The following is a 23,388-nucleotide window of genomic DNA, read 5'->3' as shown; positions in this document are numbered from 1 at the left end:
CACCACTTCAGACTGGAAATCCATTGAGTTAGCCATCATTTAGGTTTTATATTGCCGCCCATCACCACAGTATCAATACCAATAGGAAAGTCCTTAGCAGACTTCACAGAGTCCTTGGCACTATTCCAATTTGACAGTAAAAACTATGCTATGAAAGTCCTTTTGTTTTTGATATGTTAAATTTTATTATTTTCTTCTCTTTTGTTGTGGGTGGTGACGGTAGTAGTTAATTGGGCCAAAGAGGGTATTAGTGTTGTGAGAGCCATTCTTAGGACTTTTTCAAAGAGGAAGGTTCTGCGGTGTTTCCTGAAGATGTCCAGACTCTAAATTTCCTCAGGAAGTTGGTTCCAAAACCAGGTCTTCTTGACCAAGAATGTTCTATCCCTGGCTCCCGCACACTTCGTCCTGGGCTTTGTGTTCTACATTGTCTGACAGTGCAGTGGTTCATAGATCAGATTTGGTCTGTAATGTAGTTGGGGCTTGATCCATTAATTAGTTTGAAAATTAGGTCCAGAGGTTGACTGTGGGGCTAGTGGAAGGACTTGAGCATGTGCCTGGTGGGGATAATACTGTGAAGAATGACTGGTCTTTTGCTCCACCAACCCTCCACTCTCCAGAAGCCTACAAGAATCTGGTAGAAGCCTGCATCTATAGGAATTGAAGGGGAGGAGTTTCTGCAAAGTCACTGGGATTGAAGCTATAAAGGCAACAATCCCCCTCACCCTAGATCATCTAAGTCCCCTTCACTCACCAAATCAGAGCAAACAATCTGGCTCTTTATTTAAAATGCCCTTGTTACCTAGCAGCTCTGTGTTCTTGGGGAACCTGGGTGCAGTACCCAGCCTGTCTGACTCACAAAAGACTTTCCCCCACCCCAGCCTCTGCTTGAACCAAAACTGATCAGAAGAAAGACTTACAAAAAGCAATGAAAAGGCAGTGGGAGACACATCTAAACCCCTGGAATAAGAATGACAGAATTAAGGAAACTCCCCTAGCCTCATTTGCATCGAAGATGGAGCAAAGAGGCATCTTCATTGTTAGGATATAGATATTCAGGTCTGTCTGTAAAGGCCTATAAAGAATTTAGTGTATTCTTATCACTTAGCTAGTTATAGAGGTATAAAAGAAAGAATCAAAATCACTGTCTGCCAGTGTAAGGTCCTTCTCTTACTGTGACAGTCTGAGGCCCTGTGCTTAGGCTTAGATCTTTGGCTAAGCAGCAGAGGCAGCCATAAACTGGGAAGCGAACCGTCACATCCTCACATTCCAAACTAGTCACACTGAAATCAGGTGCTATTGGGCTGTTAGGAATACAATCCTGTCCTGATAATGCCTATCGCCTCCAGAGAAAGGGAAGTGCCTAGAAGATGTAAAAGGAAACTTAGTTTGATAGCATCCTGTCTGGCAAGAACTCACTTATCAATAGCTGGGATGTGAAATCCTCATTTCTTTGTTGTTCTATCACTGTTGTCCCCATTTCCCTATTGTTTGTCTGTATCATCTCTGTCTGGTTCTGTGATTGTTTCTGTCTGCTGTATAATTAATTTTGCTGGGTGTAAACTAATTAAGGTGGTGGGATATAATTGGTTAAATAATCATGTTACAATATGTTAGGATTGGGTTAGTTAAATTTCAGTAAAATGATTGGTTAAGGTATACCTAAGCAGAACTCAAGTTTTACTATATAGTCTGCAGTCAATCAGAAAGTGTGTGTGTCTGTGTGTGTGGGAAATGGGAACAGAGAATGGGGGTGGGGAAATTGGAAACATGTTTTGCTAAGGGGGGGAATGGGAACAGGGACACAGGTAAAGCTCTGTGGTGTCAGAGCTGGGAAGGGGAACACTAAGGAAGGAAACTGGAATCATGCTTGCTGGAAGTTCACCCCAATGAACATCGAATTGTTTGCACCTTTGGACTTCGGGTATTGTTGCTCTCTGTTCATGCGAGAAGGAGCAGGGAAGTAAGTGGGTGAAGGAATAAGCCCCCTAAAATCCATAAGCATACAGAATGGAGAACAGAGATTCCAAGGCAAAAACTATATATATAAATATATATATAAAAATGGAACTCTGGGACCAGGAAAGCACTACATGATGGGGGATCTCTGCTCCAGATGTTAATGAACCCACGCCTGCACACACCCAGCTCAGTAGTTAACATACCAATTCAAGTAATAAATCCTTTATTGGTATGCAAAATAGTGAAGCTCCCTAATTGCATTGTGAGCTCCCTCCAAGGAACACCGCCCAAAGCCAGGAATGATCAGCTCCCATGTCTAGCCTGAACAAAACAACTTTGGTATACTCCCTTGTTTACACATAAACAAATCTAGCGTTCTCCCTTGAACCATTGTTGTTTCTCTACAAAAAACCCTACCTATGCTCAAGTAAGTGTTCTGATGCCTGGATCCAAAATCTGCATCAGTTCTATTGGGACTTCATCTTCTCCTGACTGATTGTGCTGGGGGCTCTGCTTGACTCCAGCACTCTGGATCCTCAGCTACCACCACCACCTGGGATCCCTGATCGATTCAAGCTTCATGGAATGAGAACCCAACTCTCTCTCTCTAGGGATAGTCTCCTGACCCTGACTTGTGTGATCAGTTATAGTTTTGTAAACCTGACTTTTATAATCAAATTTAAGTTAGATTTATTTTATAACTGTTTTGTTTGTTTGGCTCCCCTATGGTTATTACCTGGCAATAAATAACTTTCATGATTAAGCGGGTTGCCTCTCTCTCTCGTGGGTGTTTTTTGGTTTCCTCATTCGCTCTGCAGCAACGCTCCTTGTACCTAAGCTAAAAGATCCCTGCAGCACCCAAAAATCCTGTGGGGTTTGCTCATCAAATGGGTTACTACCAGAACAATTGTAATGTGAAAGTGGGGATAGAGACATGCTGAGTCCAGGGGCACATGAGGGTGGCAGATTGAAAGTGCTGCTCGACCCAGCCTCCTGAGTCCAGGGACATATAAGGGGTCAGCTTGGGAGTGCTGATTACCCTGGTCCTCTCAGATGTGCTCCGTTAATGTGTGTGTGTGTTCATCTGAATCTGGGAGTGGAAGAACCCAGCCCTGGGGAACCTAGGTCCCGCAGGACAGCTCCATTGGGAGGGAACTTGCAGCAGGGAGAAGTAGAGCTCCATATGAGAACACAAGTGACACATTGATAGAAGTACAGAACACCCCAGAAGAGTAACCCTAATAAATGAGCATACCCCAAAGTAATAGACAAAGCTGGTAATACCCTTCCCAAATTTCCTTACACCTAATCTTATAAATAATAATTGGTGTTATGTGTTATTATTGAAACTGTAATTTAAAATGCTAGTTTGCTTTTAACCATCAATACAATGTGTCTATTTTTTTGCATTTCTCTCACCTTGGACAACAAAAATAGACTTCTATTTCACCTGTGTTTAGAGTTAGCGCCTAGTGAGTTTCATTTTGCAATGTTTTTCTATAATAGGATGTTAAGATGATTGGCTTACAAAAATACAGAGAATTTGTTCATTTAAAAGTGGTTTCCTTTGGAATGTAAACAACAAACAAAATCTATGGAAACATTTTATAATGGTCTTAAGTTTTGTAAAAGCTTTTTTATACAAAATTCAAATTTTGGGTTAGACTTGACCTGATAGTATTCCAGTATGAAAACGGAATATAATATATATACACATTTTTCTCTCTTCTTAAAAAAAATATATTAACAATAAAGAATTAAGATAAATTGTATGTACAGCCATTATTCTGCCTCAGTGAATTTGAATTCTAAGTAGGTTAAATTTTTTGACTATTGCATGTATTCCATAAAACAACATACCTATTTTACAGATGGGGAAACTGTGAAACAGGTAAGTGACTTATAACATGTCAAACAGTGAGTCAGTGTCAGAGCCAGCAATACAATCCAAGCTATTTGACTCCCAGTCCTGTTTCCTATACACTGGAACTTGCATCCTCCTTTTAAAGAAAGTCACCTCAAATGATGAAAAAAAGTTTTGAGAAGTTAAATATAGCTAAAATGCTGATAGAAATAGGTGGATTGTTGGCAAATATGATTAAATGAATTAGCCTTTGTTCATTTCCCAATAGATTTAACAATCCAGGAAAGAGTCCAAAGGTGCAATGATTATGAAGAATGAACAACCTCCTCACCTGGTTGGGCCACATGGGGAAGATTCCACTGCCTCTGACGATTCTATATCTGTACAGCAGACAGAGGACTTTATTCTTCAGAACAATCAGTCTTGCTCCTTTCACGAGCACTAAATGAATTTGAGAAAACATTTAAAATGGTAGAGTACTGGAAATAGTCAGTTTGTAATCTCAAATTAATAAAATTAGTTTTGATTATGATAAACAACAGATGTAGAAACATAAAATTAGGTGACCCCTGTAGACTGTGTCTAATTTAACAATTTCATAGCCAAATTCACTCTGTAAAACTGCTTTGTGGCTCATTTACCTGATTAAAAAGTTAAAGACACACTGAACTGTGCAGTGGAAAATGAAACAATAATGAACACACCTGTTTCTCAGTGAATACAGACAGTATTTTGAAAGATCATTTTAAAAATTTGGATTCACCATATTAGACAAAGTTGTGGCCCTTGTGTTATATCACATGTTGTGTTAAAGAGCACTCAGTGCCATGGTAGGTTACATGTGTAATTCCTTACCTGTAATTCTACTTCTCTGAAGATATTTGATTAGATTCCTGCTCTGGAGACTCAGTCTCAGTTTCCTAACCAGTGGCATAGCTAGGTGCAGCGAACAGGGGCAGCGGACATAAAGAAAGGTGCCACCTGCTTGTACTCACTGAGCAGTGCTCCGGGTCCTCGGCAGCACTGAAGGCCCCCGCCACCGAAATGCCGCCGAGGACGTGGAGCGAGTGAATTCCCCTACGTTTCAAAGACTTTTGGCCTTAGAAGGCATAGGGAATTCAATTTCATGCTGAGATCAACTTGCCAGTGCCCTCTAAAACATTCTATTTCAGTCCCATAATGAGTGGGAAGCAGACATTCTAAGCATAATAGAGGCCCAAGGAATAATTTACATGATTAGCTGAGACCAAACAGTGTTGCCAACTCTGGCAATTTTTCCAGCTCTTTCAGTAGTTATACCGTATTATTTACTAGTAACTGAAAGCCCATGCTGTTGCATGGGTGTAATTACAGTCATGTGTGTAAAAAAGCCAAAAATGGCCAAGAACTTAAATACTGGACAGTAACAGACTGCAAATCCTAGTGGTGATTGAAGCTGGTGATAGTCTAAACAAACAGAGCTTTTTCCATTACTTCCCACAACGGGTCAGAATGATGTTTGGGTTATTGTGTGTGCTGGTTGTGTTGATTTGTTTCTAGGGGAATTGTGCTGGAAGATTGGTGTGGGTGGCAAATGAGGGGCATCCTGCCATAAACGGCTATGTAAATTTGGGGCTATTGTGTATGCTAGTTGTGTGGGTGATTTTGAAGAGAACTGTGGCAGTTGGGCTAAGTAATCCACCATCCTGAGCAGACTCCAATTAGATTGTTGGATGTAAATTAGTTGTAGAGTAAGGGTGATGATTGGTTGTGTTACTTCTGATATCACAATGATCTTGTACTCTTGGCATGATATAGGCATGTGTTTTACTGAAGCTGTACACAAGACAGGTATAAGTTGTTAAGTCAAAAAGGCTGAGAACTTAAAATTGAACAGTAACAGACTGTGAAACCCAGTGATGATTCAGCTTAATGATATTCTGAACAAAAAGAGCTCTAACCATGCTTGCAGCTGTTCCATCACTTCACACAGACTTTACAGACATTCTGGGCTTCAGAGTGACACGCAGCGTGACATTTTTGGAATTTTATTCTATAGATTTGTACTACGATAGCACCTAGGAGCCCTACTCCTGGCCCTGGACCCCATTGTGGTAGGCACTGTACAAACAGACCAAAAAGACAGGACATGGTCCTGCTTGTGACCATGGTGCCTGGATGGGCCACACTCAAAATGCCACACTTAGGGCAGACTGCAAGAAATAGGGTAGACAATCCCCAAACTGGTGGTTTATTCTATAATTAGATTAATCAAGCAAGTAACAAAGAGCTTCTGTAGTACCGCGTTAGTTAACAAGAAGCCAAACACAGTCTCCTTTAGGCATTCCAGCCCTTGGCTCCCATCTAGACAAACTAGTCTAATATAGTGAGAGGTTACTGAAAACCCAATTCACCATATGTGAGGTTCACTAATCCCAAAGGACTAGACATTTATCCCCAGGTCAATATGAATCTCAGGTCTTACCCAAATATCACACTGTCCTTAAAAAACTAAATCTAAGATTGTTAAACTTCTAACAGGATATATAGGTAAACACAGATAAATACACTTAGCATCTACTCTTGATTTCTTTTACTCTAGACAAGAAGCTCTATCCAAAAAAGCTCAAATACTGGAATCAACATATAAAGAACAGGGTATGGAAGATATCATGAAGTTCTACAACATAATGGGAGGGACTTCACTTTTTTCTCCAAAACTGCCAAAACATATGCTAGGATAGATCTAATTTTGACATCAAAATTTACATGAAATTTTTAATGTTATAACTGGATTAATTCATATTTGTGACCATGCTCCTGTCTTCATGAAATAGAAGTCTAATTCAGGAATAAGAGAAAGAAGTTAGAGATTTAGTAGTATATTTTTAAAAGACACAGACTTTATGAAGAAAATGGAAAATCATATTGAAAATTATATTAAGGATAATCTCCGACACGATATATCCCTGGGAACTAGTGGGAGGCCTTTAAACATAATAACGGGGCATATTGTTTCATATATTAGTTACAGGAAAAGAAGACAGGCAAAAATAATTTGTTTTGTAGAATAACAAATTTACAGTTTGCAGAAGCAATATAATTTGACTAATAACACTGACTTGCTCTAAGAGATTAAGAATGCAAAAAAGAGCATTATAATCACTGCGAACTGAAAAACAAACAAACAAACAAACCCTAGATAGCTCTCTTATTTGCCAAACAAAGATTTTATGACTGGGGGAGCAAATCTGGCAGATTACTAGCCAGACTGATTTCCAACAGAAGACCCAGAACAGCATACCATATCTTAAAGACAAAAATGGAATACTCCAAAAACCAAACAAAGGAATTAACAAAATACTAGGAGAATATTTCTGAGAGATATATGCTAGCAAATATGTAAATATGGAAGAATTGGGAGCTAGTGTATTGCAGGATCTTAAAATGCCCAGACTAACACATAATGAAAGAATAGTACTAGATGGCCAATAACACGAGAAGAAATAGAGATGGTCATCTCATGACTAACATCTGGGGAAAGTCCTGGACCACATGGATAACCTTGAATTTTATAAAATGTTTAAAACACAAATAATGTCATGGTTAGCAAATGTATTTCAGTCTTCTTTAGCAATAGAGAGCTTTCCAAATACCTTTATCAAGCAGATGTAGTTTTGATACCTAAGCCAAATAAAGCCTAATCAGATCCAATATTTTATAAATATAGATAGCAATATTTTAATTAAAATATTAGCGTCCAGATTATAGACAATAATTCTAAATGAGTGCACCAAAGACAGACTCTCTTTGTAAAAGGAAGAAGCCATATGAATATCATAAGAAAATTCTCACATATGGTATAGCATTCCAAAAACACTCATAAAGTTGCCTGCTTTCTAATGATCGATGCAGAAAAGACATTTGACTTGGTAGAAAGTCCATTTTGATTTAGAATGTTGGAGAAATATGGTTTTGGGGAACACTTTTATAAGTCGATTAAAATAGTCTACAAAAATCCTATGGTATGTATGACAGGTATGTCAATATTCTAGAGTAGACAAACCTTATTGAATTAAGTTTAAGCATGTTAAAGTTTATTTTATCAAAATGCAAATATTTATGTGTTATTGAGGGATTATATGTAATTTATCTAGGTGACATGGCTAATGTAAACCTTGGAAAATGTTATGAGCTTTGAAAGACTCTTTTAAACAATGAGCTAAGACAAAATGAACTTTTAGTTGAGTAGGTTGCCTAGGAAATACTTGGTAGGAATGCAAATGTCTACTTCTGAACGTGATCTTCTGAAGTTTTACCCTGATGGACCTTTGCCTACAAATTACCTATTTCCAAGATCAAAAGCCCAAATGACATAAAGGAGTAACTCACTGGTTCTTGGGCAAATGAACTTGTAACCACAGGAAAACTTCTTGTGGAGTTTGAAGGACTGTTCACCGGCCAAACCCTTGTTGGAATTGGAATAATCCCTGGTGAGCTTACTTGCATGCTTGTAAGTTTTTTATTGTTTTAATATGTTTTCTCTGTCATGCTTCTACCTTAAGAATAAATGTGCATACTGAGAAAGAGTTGTGTGGTAGCTTAACTGTGGCAATTATACTATTTACTGTCTCTGAGGAGAAAAGTAAAACAGGCCTGTTTAGGCAGTCTGACTTTGCTGCGGAATTCACAGTGTAGGCAGGGAGCTGTACAACCTGGAAATACCCTGGTCAGGAGGTAGAGACACGTGGGTCTTTTCCCAATAGAGGCAATGGGCATGTGCCTTTGCTGGATCATAGAGGGGGAACACAGGTGCAGTTGCCCTGAAATGTTACAGCATGTATTTGTGGAAATGTCACAAAGATTGAGCCAATAACATTATACAGAGGAACAAGACACGGGTGTCTATTGTCACCCTTATTTGATTTAAATATCACACCATTAGCATAAAAGATCAGGAAACAGTCAAGAAATTCAGGTAATAATTGTATTGGGAATAGAAAACAAAGTTTCATTATACGCTGATGACCTTATGCTTTTTATTCAAGATATAAATAAAAGTTGGCCACTATTACAAGAAGTAATTGAAATTTTTGGTCAGGAATTGGGATGCAAACTAAACTACTCTAAATCAGAAATAATTTGTCTCAGTTTCAAAGTATATCCAATACATGAAAAATGCCTACTGAAAGTATTAAATAATAAAATTAGATATTTAGGCATTCATGTATCAGCTAAAGTAGGGGAGTTTTTTTCAATTCAATTCTATTATTTACAACGACCTAGAAAAGTGGGTGTTATTACAATTGACTTTGATAGGTAGAATTCATATACTTAAAATGAATATCCTGCCCAGGATCTTGTATCCTTTTTCTAGGATTCCTTTTATACCTCTCAAACATTTCTTCAAGAAATTTTGAAAATCTATTAAAAATTCCTATGGTCAAATGAGAAGCCAAGAATAAAAACAGAATGGCTGGAATGTCCAGTTGAGATGGGAGGCCTGGCACTACTAGACTTCAAGAGATCCATAGGGTGACACAGATTAGACTGGCACTGGAATGTATCTCTGATAGACAGAATCCATAATTGACACAAATAGAACAGAAACTGGCAAACTCAACCTCATGATATAACTGTGTGTTGGATTCTTATCCCAAAATTTCGGCAGTGTGTTCCCTCTCATTTTCTCCATCCATGTGCGGAATAAATTTTGTTATGTGCACCGAGGTATGTGCGGATGTGCACCACCAGTAGAAACAAAAAACCTAGATATAATATATATTTTTAAAAAGTTACCATAGGGATAATTACTCCAGCCAGGACTGGTTGGGCATTTTAGAACTCACAACTCAAAGAACTAAATTTAAGTATAAGAGAAATAAAAATTATGAAATGCATAGACCAGTCAAAACACTAAAATAATACAGTTTGAAAGAATAAAATTACAGAGAATATATGTGCATTGCAGGAAGTACCAAGAAGTAACAACAACAATAATACAAGTATGTGTTGAGAGGTGAGTGTGAAAGAGATGTGTGTGTGTGTGAGAGAGAGAGAGAGAGACCCATAGTGTGTGTGTGACACAGAGACAGTGTGTGTGTGGCAAGAGACAGCGTGTGTGTGTGAGACAGTGTGACACAGAGACTGTGTGCTGGCTGCTGGGGAAGTTTCTGAGAGACTCTGTGCACTGTCTTTTTAAGGCACACACTGAAAGCTCTCCTGCTCTGTCCTGAGCCCTGTTGTCTCTCATCCCCTGCTCTGTGGAGATGGGGTACATGGGCAGGGGGGAGGGGAAGAGAGAGAGAGAGTGTGTGTGCTGACTGCTGGGGAAGTCTCAGAAAATGTGCGCTGTCTCTTTAGGAAAGGCACTCACTCACTCACTCACCCTTCACATCTCAGACCACAGCAGATCCGAGTCCTCCAATCCTGAGCCAGGCTATCCTCTCTCCCCTGCTCTGCGGAGATGGGCTACAGGGGCAAGGGGCAGGGGGCACCCTGACATCAGCAGCCCCTTGCCCCACTCTGCACAGCCAGCAGGAGAATCCTGGGAGCAGCTGCAGGACCGAGCAACCTTGCCTGCAAAGCAGCAGGGCACCTGAACACAAGCTGCCAGATGTGCGTGCTCTGCTAATCAGCTGGGCGGCACGCGAATCTCTGCTGGGCAGCCGCCCAAGCGCGCACCTTACAGGGAACACAGTCTGGCACCCCGAAATATTACCTACTACTTAAAAGTACACTTACTAATCGGGCATATATGAGATACTTGACTTCATCCCCCAAAAAAGAAAGAGCAGATGTCAGTGATATAAAATATTTTTAAAAATAGTGCTTTCAAACTCACTATGACAACTGGAAAGAATTTTTTAGGGATGGACAACCATTAAAACAAACAGATGTTACTGATTTTTTTTAAAAGAAAAGAATGCATAATATGAGGTTATACAGATTGCTTACTTTATTAAAAACGCTTTCCAAGAAGAAAGGAACCAACAAAACTATCTGTATTAGAAAACTGTCTGCATGGACTTGAAGTTTCAGCAATTGAGATTATGTCCAGAATGTATTTCTTATGACTATGTTTTTAAAGGACAAACTGCATAAAGCTATTAAGTCATGGAATGCAGACTGTAAATATGAACTAACAGAAAAAGCCTAGAAGGAGACAACAAAGACAATAAATATTGGCTCTAACATTAATCGTGTAGTTCATGTTCAGCACTTTTTAGTTTACAGAATGTTCGCTTCTCCATTCCTATAGAACAAAGTACACAATATTGACCTGACCACACAGTTCCATGAGTGGTCCTTTCCTCATCCAAAAGTTCTGCAGCCACTGCTCATCATCCCAGACATGCATCACGATGTGATCCCTCCACTCAGTGCTTGTTTCCTGAGCCCAAAGGCGGCGTTCCACTGTGCTCAGCACCTCTGTGAATGCCACAAGCAATCTCGTGTCGTAGATAGTACACATGGTGAGATCAGTGTCGCACTCCTCTTGCCTTTGTTGTTTAAGGAATAACTCCACTGCCACTCATGACATGTTGGTCAGAGCGAGCAGCACACTAGTCAGCAGTTTGGGATCCATTCCTGCAGCCCGAAGAGGCAGGGTGCACAGATCACAAACCGTTGAAAGATGGCGCCAAATGTGGACAGAAGCACAGGGATTGCTGGGATGTGAAGCCCGGGGCATTGGGACAGGACCCAGGATGCCCTGCAACCCTCTCTGTCTTCCCACAACTCTTAGCGGCAGAAGAAGAAGAGATGCTCTGTGGGATAGCTGCCCAGAGTGCACCGGTCCAAATACCACTGCAAGTGTCCCAAGTGTGAACATGCTATTGAGCAGGCAGCTGATAGTGTGAACACACAATAGTGGTTTCCCTTCAGCATTCTCTGAGTGGTGCTGTAACTCCCAGCATTGTAACTCTGCCAGGGTAGACGTACCTTGAGATAGACAAGTATGGAGACAGAGGGAGAGTCAAAGCCAAGCAAGAGCCTGTAAGCAGTGTGACCATAGAAAAAGCTAGAGTGAGAGAGAGAGCTTCTGATTCTGGTGCTGGCTAAAGAGACTTGGGGGCTGTAAACTATAGAACTGTTTACTTTCTATAGAACTTTTGTTCTTGGTTCCCTCTGCATTCAGAAACACAAGACTTTGTGCATTCCTTGTAAATAAACAAGACTTAATCAAAGAAAATATCAGACTCCATCAATTTCTGCTTCCAGCTGGCACATCCCCAGGTCCCCTAACTTTGACTGGTCACTCAGGTTGAAAAGGGGCAACAATATAAACAGCCATGAATTTTCCCACTGCTCTCTATTTTTCCGACTGAAGTTTGGACCTGAAACTAGTGAGATTTCTATTCAATGCTGGCAATGAAAGAACATTTCTTCCTGAATGCTTGTAAAAATGCTTACCTTGCAGTTTTACACTATTTAAAAAGATTTTTCCTTTTTTAAAGTTTCTGCTTACCTCTCAATTGTTGTCAAATAGTGCCTCTTGCTGGTTTTATCTCTTACCAGTTTACAGATTTTTATTTGCTGCAAATACAAATAAAAATGTATTTGTTTAGGACTCGTATGACATATTTTCATTCTGTATTTCCATAAGATTTCAAATATAGAGGGTGTAGCTCAAATTTGGCTCTTGTCTACCAGTCCATCTTTGGGTGTCCATTCTTTTCTATCAGGCAGATACGGATTCTTTTCTATCAGATAGATAGAGATTACTGGCTTTTAAGACCTGGTACTTAGGATATTAAGATTTTTCTCTCCAGGTGCCTGATCCTGCCCCCACTGAAGTCCATGGTAGCTTTACCATGGACTTCAATAGACACAGAATCAAGCCCCAGATTACGGTTTATAACCAGATTATATAACAAAACCAATACTTATTAGGTACAACTTCTCAAAAATACTGATAGAAAGATGCATTCGAAAATAAATATTTAATATAATAAATGTAAATGGTTACATTGTGATCTTCCTAATACAAAATTCTAAATGCTGAAACACATATAGAATCTGAACTTTTATCTGGTAAAGTCAAAAGCAAAGCTCTCCTTGATTTCAACATCACAAAATTGGGCCTTAATCTTTACCACAAATGCAAAGAGAGCAGTCAAGGTATATCTACATGGCATGTTAACAAGACTGCTGAACTCACAGAACCACCCAGGCCCTGCTGGTTGGCTATTTAAATTCCATTTAAATGGCTGTCAGTTGACAAACCTTTTTCCAAATAGCCAGAATGGCTTTTGACTTTTTGAAATAGTGCACACTTCTGCAAGTTCCAGTTAGTCAGAGGCAACATAATGATTTCCCTCTGACCATATACATTCAATATCCTATGACATCCACTAGCCCAGGAGAGTTGACTCAGCATTGTCTCCGCAGATCCTTGAATTTATATATCCTTCGATGATGAATTGGGAATATGTCTGTACAATTCATTAATACTGTGTGAGATTCTGAAACCTATGTGTCTGTTTCAGGCTGCAAACTCCATTTTGAACTTGCAGCCTTTTGCCTTCTCTATGATACATTTGCTTCCATGTTGGGTTGAAAATGCCAATGACTGGTGGCAAAAGAATAAAAGAGGGTAACTGATTTTTAAGTACCCAATCACTAGAAATCTATTTACTCTACACAGAAGACTTGTCTCTGCCCAGAAGAACTGGTCTGGCCTGGTCAGAGGTTGCCTTGGCAACAAAGACACCTGGCAGGTGTCTGTGCTCCTGTGAGGAAGCTGGCAAGGGTTTGTCGTCTGACGCGGGGGCTGAAAGTGTTAAAAGGACACAAGCTGGTTGTGACGCAAGAACCCCTTAATGCCAACTGCCAAGGGGGTTACAGAAATGGCCTGATTCTGGTATGTACATTCTGGTTCACCAAAGAATGTCATGTGAGGTCATAAATGAAAGCTGAGGTCATTAATTTGTTGTGAAATGTCTGTACAGATATTGTATAAGGAGTGACGTATATATGTTGAAAATATTTTGTTAAAGTCTATATCAAGGTATAAGTTACCAACAGAGGTAAAAAAACTGGTTTTCTGTCAGATAAGAGATGTTTAGTCACCTCCCTGTCAAGATATAAATTAAGCTTTGTATGTTAACACAATGGATACCCATTTACATGCAAAGTCAGTGAAGAGGTCTGAAGTCAACAGGGAAGCAGCCACATAGGAAAAACAAGTCACAGGTGGTTATTCTGCCTCTGAGTACAGACAATGAACTTTGGGGGTATAAATGAAAGGAAAGAAGACACTGCCTCATCCTGCACCTAGGAAGTAAATGGACAGTGCATTTACTTTAATGAAAATGAGATGATAGTCAACCTTGGTTGAATAGCGGCAAAAGACTTTGGGTGAGATCAGCTTCTCCAAACAGGAAGTTAACCTGATAGTTAAATTCAGTCTCTAGATAGTGTAATGATTTGTTTTATATGTAACCATTTGTTTCCAATATTCTTACTCACTGTCACTTGAAGCTTTGATCATAACCATATTATTGTTTTCACTATAAATATATCTCACCACTATGGTACCTATTAAGCAAAGTGATAACCCTGAGATGAATCATACAAGCTGGTGTGTGCTGTTCCTTTAGGAACAGCAGATTTCATAAATCTGTGAATAGCCAGTGTCAGGGGCTGGATATCACAGTGGAACGCTTCACAGGGACTCGGGTGCGCCTATTCTAAACCTGAAAGGCAAAATAAGGGCTGGTATAGCCCAGAGGAGAGTGCTTAAGTTGCACTTTAAGTTGGTGATATTGGGGAGCTGACACACAGCTAAGCACGAGCAAGTCTCCTTCACTGTAGAGGCAGGGGTAATGAAGGTAACTGACATTCCCCAGGTAAGCCAAGAACCATCAGGGGGCCATATTGTTCAATCCATGAGGGAAAGGGCACTCACCATGTAACAGCCTGCATGAGGCAGAGGACAACGTTTATGACTCCCTCCCAGCCTTCCTGGATCCATATGGTCCCCCCAAGGATCCACAAGGGAAAAGCGTGAGTTAGAAAGTGAGGGACATTTGCAGTTTCAGATGTTTATTATTTTTATGGTCTCTACTCTACTCCTATGTTCAACATAGAATAATAGAATTGTAGATATCTAGGGCTGGAAAGGACTTCAGGACATCATGTCGTCCATGTCCCTGTGCTGAGGTGAGACCAAGTAAACATAGACCATCCGTGACAGGAGTTTGTCTAACCTATTCTTGTTCTTTGTCTAACCTCCAGTGACAGGGATTTCATAATCTCCCTTGGAAGCCTATTCCAGTGTTTAACAATCCTTATAGTTAGAAAGTTAATATCCAACCTGAATCTCCCTTGCTTCAGATTATTTCTTGTCCTAGCTTCAGTGGACATGGAGAACAATTGATCACAATCCTCTTTACAACAGCTCATAACATATTTGAAGACGTATCAGGTCTCCATGCCTCAGTCTTCTTTTCTCAAGACTGTGACCAGTTTTTTTTAGCCTTTCCTCATAAGTAAGGTTTTCTAAACCTTTTATCATTTTTTTTGCTCTTCTCTGGACCCTCTCCAATTTATCCACATCTTTCCTAAAGTGTGGCGCCCAGAATTGGACACAGTACTCCAGATGAGGCCTCACCAGTAGTAGTGTGGAACAATTACCTCTCATGTCTTGCATATAACACTTCTGTTAATATACCCCAGAATATTAGCCTTTTGTCACAACTGCATCATACTCTTGGCTCATATTCAATCTGTGAATCACTATCACCACCAAATCCTTTTCAGCATTATTACCACCTAGCCATTTATTCCCCATTTTGCAGTTGTGCATTTAATTTTTCCTTCTTAAGTGAAGTACTTTGCACTTGTCTTTATTGATTTTTATCTTGTTGACTTCAGACCAAGTCTCCAATTTGTCAAGGTTGTTTTGAATTATAATCCTGTCCTCCAGTGTGCTTGCAACTCCTCCCAGTTTTGTGTTATCTGCAAATTTTATGAGCATTCTCTCCACTCTATTATCCAAATCATTAATGAAAATATTGACTAGTACCAGACCCAGGACTGATCCCTGCAGGACCCCTCTAGATATGTCCTCCCACTTTGACAGTGGACCATTGATAACTATTCTTCACATAGAGTTATTATCCTCTAGATGCTTACAAATTGATTGTCTAATAATTTGTTTTCAGCATCTTGAGAGGTATTGAAATTAGGCTGACCAGTCTATAATTCCTTGGATCCTCTGTTTTGCTTTCTAAAGATAGGCACTATGTTTGCCCTTCTCCAGTCCTCTGGGAGCTTTGAATTTTCAAAGATAATTGCTAGTGGTTCTGAGGTTGCTTCACCTAGTTCCTCAAGTATCCTAGGATGAATTTCACCAGGCCCTGCCAACTTGAATACATCTAGCTTATCTAAATATTCTTTAACCTATTCCTCCCTTATTTCGGCTTGTGTTCCTTCTCCTATGTTATTAATATTATTAAGTCACCATTAATCTTTTTAGTGAAGACTAAAGCAAAATAGACATTAAACACCTGAGCCTTTTTGATGTCAGCTATAGCTGTCATCACCTATAGCTCTCCTTCCCCATCTTCTCCTACATTTTTCTTTGTCTTTCTCTTGCTCTTAATATATTTAAAGAACCTCTTTTTATTGCCTTTTATGTCCCTTGCTAGGTGTTACTCATTTTGGGGCTTAGCCTACATTCTTGTGCTATTCTTTTGTACTCCTCCTTAGCAATTCATCAATGTTTTGTATTTTTTGTGGGATACTTTTTTGATTTTCAGGTAATTAAAAAGTTTCTGAAGAAGCCATATTGGCCTATTACTGTTCTTTCTATCTTTCCTTCGCATTGGGGTAGTTTGCAGTTGTGCCTTTAATATTGTCTCCTTGAGAAACTGCCAGCTCTCCTGAACTCTTTTTTAACTTAGATTTTCTTCCCATGGGACCTTACCTACAGGTTTTCTGAGTTTGTTAAAGTCTGCTTTTTAAAAATCTGTTGTCCTTATTCTGCTGCTCTCACTCCTTCCTTTCCTTAGAATCATTAAATCTATCATTTCATTATAACTTTCACCCAAATTGCTTCCACCTTCAGATTCACTATGAATTGCTCCCTGTGGGTCAGAATCAAGTCTAAAATGGCTGTCCCTGGTTACTTCCTCCACTTTCTCATAAAAAGTTGTCCCTAATGCATTCCAATAACTTCTTGGAAATTCTGGGTTTTGCCATAGTACTTTTCCAACAGATGTCAGGGTAGTTAAACTCCCCCATTACTGTCATGTGTTTTGGATATTTCTATTATTTATTCTAGAAATGCCTCATCCACCTCCTCTTCCTGATTTGGTGGTCTTGGTAGGCCTTACCATGACATCAACCCTATTGTTTTATCCCTTTTATCTTTACCCAGAGACTTTCAAGTGGTCTGATTCTCACCTCCTTCTGTATCTCAGAACAAGTGTATATGTTCTTTTTGTACAATACAACATCTCCCTTTTTATCCTGCCTATCCTTTCTGAACCAGCTGTGCCCTTTTAGACCAATATTCCAGTCACGAGACTTATCCCACCAAGTTACCGTGATGCCAATTAAGTCATGATTAAGTAGAAAGAGCATAAATGCTTTAGCTTGTAAACAGTGTGTGTGTGTGTGTTGACTACTTCACAATTACTGCATGCCCCTGGGAGCGTTAAATTGAAAACCAGAATCTTCACATCTTTTGGGTGGAGTTCTGGGAGAGGGTGTATTTGAGTAACAGGGAGCCTGAAGAAATAGAAGATCTGTGCCCTGAGAGTGTGCCTAGGGACCCTGATATTAGGACAGTGGCTGGACTCTGTTCAGGCTCCAGGACCTCCTAACTCTCTAGGATCCAGAAGCACAGAGGCTTGGATTCCCCTCACAGAAGTCCCAGTGGGTGGCCAGAAACGGTTGCTCAGTAGGATCTGAGATACCTTCTTCCTCTCTGTTAAGGAAGGTCACTTTGTCAATATGTCAAATAGCTGTCATTCTTCTTTTCCAAGTTTAATATGGGTCTCCAGTAATAACTGTTCCACTCCGGTATATTTCTGAAACGGTTTCTGTCCAAGAATGAACAGGAGTATGCTGTTCCTCAAAAATGTGGTAGGATACCTTTCAATTGCCGCAAGTACCCTAAATCACCACAGCCGTATGTTGTCAGGTTTTTATAAAAAAAGCCCCTCCTCTACTAGATTCTGTACAAATATGCAAAAACACAGCCCCTGCTCCAAAGAGCAGCTCAAGCCTATCGCCTCAGCTAGGTGCCAGCTGTCTGGTTTGGGGGCTTGCAGCCATACCTAAAGGAAACTAATTCAACCTATTACATTTGAAAGGTATTGTTGCTTTTAGGGTAATGGGTTTTAATGTGGAAATGAATGTATGTATCCCCCACCAAATACTATTTATAGACCGAGCTGGTTGCAGTTGCAATAGATAAGCTCATATCAGATATTTTACTGAAATAAAATATCTGTTTCAAACCATGTTTGCCATTTCATAAAGTCTATTCATTTTTTTAAATTGATGCTATATTATTTGTATGGCTACATCACTGCAGCTAGAACCTGCAGTAATTTGTATTGGCTTGTGTAGCTAAATTATAGAGGTAGATGTTGCTAGAGAAAAAATTGCTTTTGCTGGGGATTTAAAGTGTTATACTAGCAAAAGAACATTCAACAAATAAGAATGAAAATGAAAATATTGGGCCCTGATCCAACAGTAAATTTCAGCAGCTTGGCAAGTTGTTCAAGCCTCGACAAACCACAAATCCTTGCTCTGCAGCAAGCCAACATACATAGGGGAAAAGCTGGCCTGCCATGGGAAGTGAAAACAAAAACATCTCTGTGAAAGGGAGTTTCCCAGAGGCAGGAGTGTTCAAATAAGGGAGCTCCTGATTTCCTACATACCACTTTTCCTTAGCATCAGCATAACTACAAAATTGTGAATTAGTTGCTGAGTCTCCTCCCTACATAGAGCAAGGATGTTTACCCTGAAACCAGTCCAGTGTATTATTATTTATATTACAGGAACACATAGAGGCTTCAACCAAGATTGGAACCCCATTCTGCAATCCGGTGTACAGAGAAAGTAAGAAATAGTCCCTGTCCTGGAGAGCTGATAATTTAAATAGACAAGTCAGCCAAAGGACATAGTATTATTCCCATTTACCCTGAATAACACTAATAATTAATTAATTGTTATTTAGATTATAGTAAAACAATTTATAGAAAAACAGAAGAAGTGCAAAAAAGATAGGAAGCAAAGGGTAGGAATAAATGGTCAGTTTTCAGAGAGGTAAATAGTGGTGACCCCCAAAATGTCTGTACTGGGACCAGTACTGTTCAGCATATTCATAAATGATCTGGAAAAAAAGGGTAAACAGTGAGGTGGAAAAATTTGCAGATGATAAAGAATTACTCAAGACAGTTAAGTCCAAAGCAGAGTGTGAAGTGTTAGAAAGGGATCTCACAGGATTGGATGGCTGGGAAATAAAATGGCAGATGAAATTCAATGTTGGTAAATGCAAAGTAATGCATATTGGAAAACATAATCCCAACTATACATATAAAATGATGGAGTCTAACTTAGCTGTTACCACTCAAGAAAGAGATCTTGGAATCACTGTGGATAGTTCTCCGAAAAGATCCCAATATGCAGCAGCAGTCAAAAAAGCTAACAGAATGTTGGGCATCATTAGGAAAGGGATAGCTAGTAAGACAGAAAATATCTTATTGCCTCTGTATAAATCCATGGTACACCCACATCTTGAATACTGCATGCATATGTAGTCGCCCCATCTAAAAAAAAGATATATTGGAATTGAAAAAGGTACAGAAAAGGGCAACAAAATGATTAGGGGTATAGAATAGCTTCCATATGACGAGAGATTGATAAGAGTGGGGCTTTTCATCTTGGAAAAGAGACAACTAAGGGTGGATATGACAGAGGTCTATAAAATCATGACTGGTGTGGAGAAAGTAAATAAGAAAGTGTTATTTACTCCTTCTCATAACATAAGAACTAGGGGTCACCCAATGAAATTAATAGGCAGCAGGTTTAAAACAAACAAAAGGAAGTATTTCTTCACATAATGCACAGCCAACCTGTGGAACTCTTTGCCAGAGAATGTTGTGAAGGCCAAGACTACAACAAGGTTTAAAAAAGAACTAGATAAATTCATAGAGCATAGGTCCATCAATGGCTATTAGCCAGGATGGACAGGGATGCAAACAAAACCATTAAAACAACTCTTTGCAATATTCCTAGTATTTAGTCAAACCCCTTTTCAATGCATACAGGTTTCTAACATGAGTGAAAATCACTACAAACCTGGGACCCACCATTTTTCAAACCTTGAAATCAGATAGAGTACAGACTATATAACAGATGGTTATTCGGGGGTTGTCCTGTGGGCAGGCCTTTCTTGGCTTCCCCACAGACTCAGTTACCTTATGGATCTAGTCCAATATGGCTCTTCTTCTCTGGAGTAGGCTGGTTCAGTACAATTCCTCCCCTGAGAGTAGTTGTGTTGTCTTCCAGTCTAGTTCCTCTTAAAATGACCTGAACTTATGTTTGAACTTTTTTAGTCCATCTGGATGCAACTTCTGTTTTATGTTATAGCATCTCTGGTCAGGATCAGATTCTTTTCAGCAGCATCTACCTTTCTAGTATCTTATGCAAATATAGTTAGCACTAGTAAATCTTATGATAAACAAGGAAGGCTAGAGCCTTTCCATTTACAGCCCTCCAAATGTTAGGGTGACCAGTTCAGGAGCAACACATCCTCCCCAAATACAAGGCCCAATTCAGACTAAACAAAACAACCTTCCTGCAGATGCTTTTTAATAAAAAAACAAACCAAAACGGTATTGCTACCTAAAAATAGTGGCCAATCAAGCAACTTGTGTAGGCAAATTAACATCATGTTAAATTCTTTCTTTTCATCTACAGCTGTTACAAACAGTGTTTAAACTCTCAGTAGGAAGTGCATTAGAGCCCTTGGGACTATGCCATTTGTGGGAATTGAAGCTCCCTTTTGTGTTGTGAGAATGAATCCAGACCTGGTATAGGGCTGCAATTTTAAAAATGAAAACATGGTGTTCTGCCCTTTCTTGAAATTTACTCTCAAACCAGAGCTACTTGAAATTTTTTAAATGAAACTTTTTTTAAAAATAAAACATGACTTTTTGACCAAATCGAACATTTTTACAGAATATTTTTATTTATTTTTTGTTCTGTGTATATATATTTATTGTTTGTTCTGTGTATTTCAAAAGGAAAGAAAGTAAAAAAAAATAGAGAGAAAGGTGAGGAACCCTGTAAATTTTTAATTTTTGAAAACTGGAAAAATGTTCAGTTTTTGTTTTGTTAAAAAATCTGCAAAAACTTTCAAATGAAATGAAATAGTTTAGTTTTGTTTGAAATTAATTGCAGAAAATATATAGCACTGTCTGACCAGCTCTGTCTGAAACCTTCCCATTTGCAGCAAGTGGATTAAAATATTCAGTAAACATATTCTTCAACCTGCAATTATTTTGAATGTTTTTTCGCTGCCAAATAGGTTTTGAACCATTGGCTATATTTTATTTGCACTGTAATTAGCACCATATTTTGTTTCAAGTTACATTTTTCTTTCCAAAGCATCCAGACCTTATTGTATGTGTTGGAAGGGGAAAAAATCATTGAAGAAAGGATCCTGTTTCTCCAAACCTTGGGGGAGAGGCCTACCATAATGGGTGTTATTAGGGCTTTATGTGACACGGTTCTTCACAATTGGGACTGTGTATATGTACACAATTCTTCACAATTAAGAGACTAATTACTTGTACGTGTTTCTGCACAATTAGGACTGCATACGTGTACACAATTCTTTTATGGGAATAAGAGAAAATAAAATATAAAGTTTGAGGCACCCTGCCAATAAATCTTACAAAAGTCTAATTTTTCTAGGAATGATGGCTTGGGCAAGGGCTACACAGCTCAGAAAGTGAAAGTTTAAAATTTTATAAAATTAATTAAACCTGCTTATCTTCTGCTACCTCCCCCTAAAGGGCTCCTATCTTCTTCCAGAGAGTGTCAAATGACTTAATTCAAGCCTTCCCTCCATTTATAAGAGTTAGGGTCATTCTAGATGGGAACAGAAACAATGTCATAGATTCATACATTCCAAGGCCAGAAGGAACCATTATAATCATCTAGCCTGACCGCCTGTATACTACTTCCCCAAAATAATTCATAGAGCACATCTTTTAGACAAACATCCAATCTTGATGCAATTTTCAAATGCAAAAACGGGACTGCTCTTTGGAAAGTTTAGGCCAAACAATCTTTCATGGATATATATTCAAATCCTATTAATGCTCATGTCAGAAAAATTAATCTTGAGAGAATATGTTTTGATATGAAATGCTGTCATTTTTGTGAACCATGACAGGCTTATGTTTAGCAATGAGTTACCTATTAACTAGAGAAGGGAAAGCAAATAGCACTACAGCAAACACTGCTATTTTTAACGTCAGAAAATAATTTTTAATAAAATAAGGTGGAGATCCCTCCTGTAGCAACAGCTCACCACAAACCTGGCAAACCCTCAGAGCTCAGCACAGATTCCAGGGATTTGAGAGAGGCCAAGGTAATCTGTGAAGGCCCTGTGCCTCAGCTCTGTGCTTACTGGTAGAGCAACTCTATTGGAACTGCATTAGGTCTATCAGGCTGGAGTTTGGGGATGAGGGTGGGAATGATGTGTGCTGGTCCCACCTCACATCTTGCTCGCTCCTCCTCCAAACCTAAGCAGTCTCTAATCCCTTCCTTTGCACTGACCCACCTTCCAATCCATTCCCCCATTGGGTCCAGCATAGGGAAATGTGCTATCACAGTGGCTGAACCCCTCTTCCATATGGTTCTTAGGGATATGATGCAGTCCTGAGAGATTTTTGTATTCTGATTAGTGATTGATTATGGCAAAAATATTTATATTCTTATGAAGAGCACATTTGCTAATCCGGGACCGTGGGGGATGGGGAGGGAAGAGGGGAACTTTTTGGCCCTAGCGCCACTTCTGGGAATAGAAATTGTATGGTGGGCCATGAATGCTCACAAAATTAGGGTTGGGGTGCAGGAGGAGGTGAGGGCTCTAATTTGGGGTGTGGGCTCTGGGATGGGGCCAGAAATGAGGAGTTCAGGGTGTGAGAGGGGCTCCGGGCTGGGGCAGGGGAGTGGGGTGAGGGAGGGGGCTCCTGTCTGGGGGTGTGGGCTCTGGGGTGGGGCTGGAGATGAAGGGTTTGAGGTGCAGGAGGGGGCTCCGGGCTGGGATCAAGGGGTTTGGAGAGCGGGAGAGGGATCAGGGCTGGGGCAGGGGGTTGGGGCGTGGGGAGAGGCTCAGGGGTGGAGGCTCCGGGCGGCGCTTACCTCAAGTGGCTTCCAGAAGCACCAGCATATCCCTTTTCCGGCTTCTACGTGGAGGCACAGCCAGGCGGCTCTGCACGCTGCCCCGTCCACAGGCACCGCCCCTGCAGCCCCCATTGGAGCGCCTGAGAGGGCCATTGGAGCGAGGCCTTTGGAGCACGTAGGAGCCAGAAGGGGGCCATGCTCCT

The 23,388-nt window shown here is 39.9% G+C and overlaps 1 long non-coding RNA gene across 1 annotated transcript; it reads right to left on the bottom strand.

Moving 5' to 3' along the window:
- Positions 1-1,282: 1,282 nt before the first annotated feature.
- On the bottom strand, positions 1,283-19,393 carry LOC122465336. Its single transcript, XR_006290085.1, has 4 exons — positions 19,221-19,393; positions 18,703-18,704; positions 13,303-13,313; positions 1,283-1,293 (listed from the first exon to the last, which is right to left on the bottom strand). It is a non-coding gene; the product is annotated as an uncharacterized LOC122465336 (long non-coding RNA).
- Positions 19,394-23,388: the final 3,995 nt, after the last annotated feature.

The sequence above is a fragment of the Chelonia mydas genome, chromosome 3 (genome assembly GCF_015237465.2).
Source record: "Chelonia mydas isolate rCheMyd1 chromosome 3, rCheMyd1.pri.v2, whole genome shotgun sequence".
Lineage (NCBI taxonomy): Eukaryota > Metazoa > Chordata > Testudines > Cheloniidae > Chelonia > Chelonia mydas.
This window is presented reverse-complemented; position numbering and strand designations above follow the sequence as displayed.